This window comes from Nelumbo nucifera, chromosome 8 (genome assembly GCF_055504915.1).
Source record: "Nelumbo nucifera cultivar China Antique chromosome 8, China Antique-T2T, whole genome shotgun sequence".
Taxonomy (NCBI): domain Eukaryota; kingdom Viridiplantae; phylum Streptophyta; class Magnoliopsida; order Proteales; family Nelumbonaceae; genus Nelumbo; species Nelumbo nucifera.
The window spans coordinates 43,362,582-43,368,075 of record NC_142656.1 but is presented as its reverse complement, the minus strand read 5'-3'; the positions used below and the strand labels follow the sequence as shown (position 1 = coordinate 43,368,075).

The 5,494-nt window shown below is 39.3% G+C and overlaps 1 pseudogene; it reads left to right on the top strand.

Annotated features, from left to right (window-relative positions):
- The first annotated feature begins 4,804 nt into the window (after positions 1-4,804).
- LOC104611410 (uncharacterized) lies at positions 4,805-5,201 on the top strand (annotated as a pseudogene).
- The last annotated feature ends 293 nt before the right edge of the window (positions 5,202-5,494 follow it).

Genomic DNA, 5,494 nt, shown 5'->3' with positions numbered 1-5,494 from the left:
TTACTTTCATTGTTAGAACCCCTTTCAATTGTAAAATCATCCAATGGTTTCTTCCTCTTATTCTTATGCATATATTCTTGTATCTCTTTGGCAATACTTGTAGTAGTTTTGGGACATTTAGTCACATCCCCATATCCCCCAATCAAATGTTGTTTTATCCTTTTTATTCCTCCTTTAACAACTTTACCACATAATGAGCATGAAATTGCATTTTTATCTTCTAAATCATGCCAACATGCATATTTTCATGTAGGGTCCTTTGATTGAGCCTTGCGCCTAACACTGCCACTTTCCTCTTCAAATGTCATCCTTTATTTCTATTGAAAAAAAACCTAATCAGCAAATAAAATAAACAAAAATGTTATTATATTAAACTAGAAAATAGTTAACAAATGCAATATTGCAATATACAAATAGAAATTAAAAATTCAGCCATATAATCAAAACAAAACTGATAAAAAAATAAAAGATTTAAAAAAAACAAAATAAAGCATATAATCAGCCAAAAAAAAATAAAAAACAAAACTGATAAAAAAGCAGCCATATAATCATTCATTTCAGATTTTCAAAATAAAGCATTTCAAACAATTCAAACATATATCAAATTTTCAATTCAGCAATCAGCATACAATGATACAATAAAACATTTCAAAAAAAATTAAAAAAAAACAAAAGAATGGACTCAAGGTCTCAAGGGGCAAACGATATGGGACACTTGGACAGTTGGACTAATGGCATCATGGGGTGGAATGGAAGAAGAAGAAGATGAAGAGTGGAGAGAGGACTGACGACTGAGAGGAGGATAGGGGCGGTGCCCCTGTTTTTTCGAAGAAGAAGAAGAAGAAGAAGAAGAAGAAGAAGAAGAAGAAGAAGAAGAAGAAGAAGAAGAGGAGGAGGAGGAGGAGGAGGAGGTTTGGTGCTTGGCCTGGAGAATGCAAACTATATTTTCAAAAAAAAAGGAGAAAATGTTGAAGAAGAAGAAGAAGAAGAAGAAGAAAACTAAAGAAAAAAACTTACCTGCCGTTGCCAGAGGTGAGGTGTGATGGAGTTGGGCTAGGGCTCGAGCTTGAACTGGTGTTCGGTTCTCCTCCCTCTCCAATCGAAAGAAAACCCTTTGATTGAGAAAAAAATGAAGATTAATCTTTAATGTAACTTGTCATAATACTATATGATAGCATGTAGCAGATTGTATTTTAAAACAATACAACAACCAATAAAATTTCAAAACAATTATTAAATAAAAAATAGTTTTATTATATATAAATAGGCACCCGCCAAAGTCTCTGGGCAGGCGTCTAGTATATAAAACCTGGGGCGTTTGGGCGAGGCGACCATGAAAAAGTGCCTAGTTGCCTAGGCATCGCCTTGACAACTATGGTTATATATTATGTATTATATAATGAATTTTGGTTAATTCAATTTTTTTGGTTAACCAAATTTTTAATTCAAACTCATTGAGGCTTCGAGCTCTCTAACCTCTCCAACATGTAGCTCTTTCCAAAGAAATGTGAAAATAGACCCCTTGGGCTCCACTATTTGTAGAAAAGTCACGGATCATTAACGATTGTGATTGATTTGATTTGATGGCTCCAAAGTGTACAATGGTTCAACTTTTGAGGCCCAAAATACTGGTTTAGCGCATTTTTGATGTCTGCGGCACCTAAGCTTCGTGTTACGTCTGCACATACCCATCACACAACCTGTTAGATGGTTCCATCAAGGTGAAAAAAATCGATTTGGATCTACAACCTAACGAGAATTCGACATCAGAGCATTAGGCCAAAATCATCCTCAACTGAGCTACTCCCTTTGCCTGAGTTGTACACCACGAGCTCGAGAGTGGGGGCAACTAATGAGGGGTAATTTGGCCCTCCTATTATGGGCCACCATGTGGAAAGCATAACAATTTTATGACACCTCAACATTACACATGGCTGGACCTTGTCCAAGTAGATCAGCTTATGTTGCCCCCATTGAATCGGACCTCGCTTGATGGCAGATTGGTAGACCGCTTAACAGCAATTCGGAGTACACCACCTCCAAGGTACAAACCTGTTAGAAAGTTTTGTATGCCCTTAGCTTCAATCTGATTTGATGTACTTTTGATATTTTGTGTAAATAAATAAAGTGCATGTTTGATTCATGATTGTTTGGTATAATTCTGTGTAAGACCCTAAAACTGGACACTTAATGAGACTTGTGTTAGTTTTAAATGTTTACAGCCATTGGATAAGTCTGGGGAGATTTATCTAGCCAAGGCTGATACTGGTGTGCTGCCAAGTGTTGGGATGGCCTGTCTCGGCCACCAGGGTAAGACCTAAGGGACATGCAATATGGGATTACTTGAATCCTTGAACCGGACCAGATTTCCAGTATTGCCCTGGACCTTGGAGATACATGGGCAAAACTGGAAAGTTACACCTGACCCCTAGACTCGATTATGATACTTCACTAGGTGTTGGATCGAGCTATCTTTGATATGCCAATCAGTGAAATCCTTAGCGGGGGTCAAAACCTAGGCATGTTGGGGCCGTCTGAGAATTCATCTGAGTGGGTGATCGTAGTGACAGGATCAGCCCCTTTGTCGGACAATGGTAATGATCGGGAATGCACTCTCTTTGATGGAAACCAAACTGCCGGCAGTTGATTTCAATCGTTGGAATTTTGTTTTGCAAAATTTATATTTGATATATATATATATACGGTTTCAAAATGTTTGCAAATAGTTTTAATTCCCGGGATCCATGTGAGTGGAGAGTGCAGCACTATTCCTTGCAGCCAAGGGAGAGGTCCTCTCTTGTCAGGTAGTGCTTGATCATTAAGGGCTGAGAGGTTAAGTGTAAGGCCATTTAGGGTAATACCTGATGGGCTAATCTTGCACCTGCCTACAATCCCTGGGTTTTTATAAGATGGCTTGGCCCAGGGACTACTTAATGTAAGTGTTGGGTCCATGTGATGGGCTCAGGGGTTCACCGGTTTTCTCAGTGAATTCGGCTAGGCCTTGTAATGAAGGCTGGGCCGAACCGATGTGGCTGGTGTGTAGATCAATGCTTGGGTCCCATGCCATACAAAGAAGCCCAACTGGGCAGCAGATTGGAAACTAGTTAAGCACTAAACACTTAATGTTCCATTTCGAACTGGGCTGATATGATCACCCACTTATGGGGCAGATCTGGGATTAAAGTTAGCAAAAGGATTGGGTCTTTAACCTAATCCACTCTGGGAGACCAAATTCAAATCAGACTTGAATCTGGTAACCTCCTGATAAGATCAGGAGTAAGCTAACCTAATCTGAGATAGGATTAAGATCATCCCCTATCCAGATGCTGATTTGGATTGGGATAACTCCTAATTAGTAGATTTCTTAATCAAGAAGAAAAAAAGAGGGGAAACCCTAAGAGAGAGAATCAACAGAATTCGAACCTAGGGTTTTTGGCAAGAAAGTTTGCTGCGAATTGAGATAGGATCTCATACATTCTCCAGAGAGAAGAGAAGCATTATTCGCCATCTTCATCTCAGGAATTCTCCTCCAGCCGCCGCCATTCTCTGAAAAGATTGGATCTTTGAAGGAGAGAAATCAAGAAATCAGTTATTGATATCAGTTTTGTAGAAAGAATTGAAAAGATTTGGTGCTCAAAGTTTCCAAAGGATTCTTAAGAAGGATTCAGTGTGTAGGACGCACTCTACTGGTTCCGTTCCTCATATTGTTGTGTCATCTTCAGCAGGAGTGGATCTTGGCGTCCTCTTTGGGCGTGAACACCAACTTTGGGAGATACTACTTCTCTGGATCAGGTATAATTCCTCCCCTATCTTTTGGTTCAGATCTGGTTCGATTATGGTTCAAGTAGGATCCTTGAATATTGTATTCTAAATTTAGGGAATATGATTCCCAGTTGGAAGAAGGTAGGAAAATTTTGAAATTCGCCCACCCATTCCGCAACCTTTTTGGCGTCCATACGATGGATCCTACCATTCTTTCAAAACCAAGGACTCCAATGACCGACCTGCCTCTCTAACCTGGGCAACTGACAATCTGAGGAACTAACTGACCTCAAGGGCACTAACCTACGTAGCAAACCCTTCCTTATCGGCCTGCTTCACTTAGTGCTTTCGAAATGCACAACGACATGTCACCCATCTAGTAGCGATAAGCCTGGTTTCGGCCACTTTGTGGGGAACCGGATGAGGATTTTTGTGACACTAGGGAAACGTGCTCCGTAAATAACGGGCAGGTAAGCCCTATCGCCTCCGAACGTGTCAAACAGAATACGTCGAGCCTTGACGTCTATATAAATGTGGTTCACACTTTCACAAGGTACGTGTAAAAGAACACATAAAACCAAGGTTTTAAAAACCAACCTAGAAATGAAACCGTTATGGGCACCATTTTCTGGTTTAGTGGTTCAACTGTTTGGGTCGAACGGTTCAACCCGTGATGTCATAAATAAATTAAAAAACAAAAAATATATATAATAAAAAATACCATAAAAAATTAAATAAAATATAGAAAATACACAAAAAAATTCAGGAAAAAGAACTATATGAAAAAAATAAAAATATCTAAATATAAAAATAATAATATATAGAAAATGCAAAAAAATTTCTAAATATTAAAGAAAAATTATAAAAATTATATAAAAAATTCCAAAAATACAAAAAATTACAAAGCCATGCATCTCAAAAGCATCACCGACACTATCAACTCCGAACTTAGAGAAATAAAACAAGAAAATGCTTATGCTAAGTATAAAGAAGACGGAGTGAGGGGTCAAGTTGCTGCCACAAGTCTTTTTTGAAGCCAGAAATGGCGTTAGAGTGGGTCGTGCTTGGTTACGTTGCAGCTGCGGAAGCCATCATGCTACTTCTGTTGACCCTACTGGGTATTGACCGACTCTAGAAGGGCCTCATCCCGATGACTCAGAACCTCCTCAAACCTTTTTCTCGCTGTGATTCCCTTCTGCTTGTTTCTGTTAATGGACATTTACTGGAAGTATGAGACTTGCCCAGCTTACGAGGGTCAATCCTGTACTCCCACCGAGCATTTTCGTCACCAGAAGTCTAACATGAAGAGCCAACGCAATGTCCTGCTGATTGCAGCTACTCTTGTGTTTTACTAGCTCCTTTACTCAATTACCCATCATGTTCTTCAGCTCGATCAACTCCACCAATGCATTGAGAAGTTGAAGAATCACAAGGAATGATATCCAAGAAGGAATTCAATTCTACATAAGGCCTTTCCCCCTTCTAGGGGCTTTGCTTTTCTTGAGAATAGTTATGCTCATGGAGATAGTTTGTATATTCTGGTTGGTGTGTAATGCTTCTAATTTGTATACACAATTTCTGATGAAGGGCGGTGCCAGTGTATCGCCGCCATCGTCTTTGACGAACGCTTCAAGGGGGCAAGGGGCTTTTGGTTTTGGGTTTGGCAAAACAAAACCCTAAGACTTTTGAAGGATATATGGTAGGATATATTTTCCATTTTATTTTCTGTTTT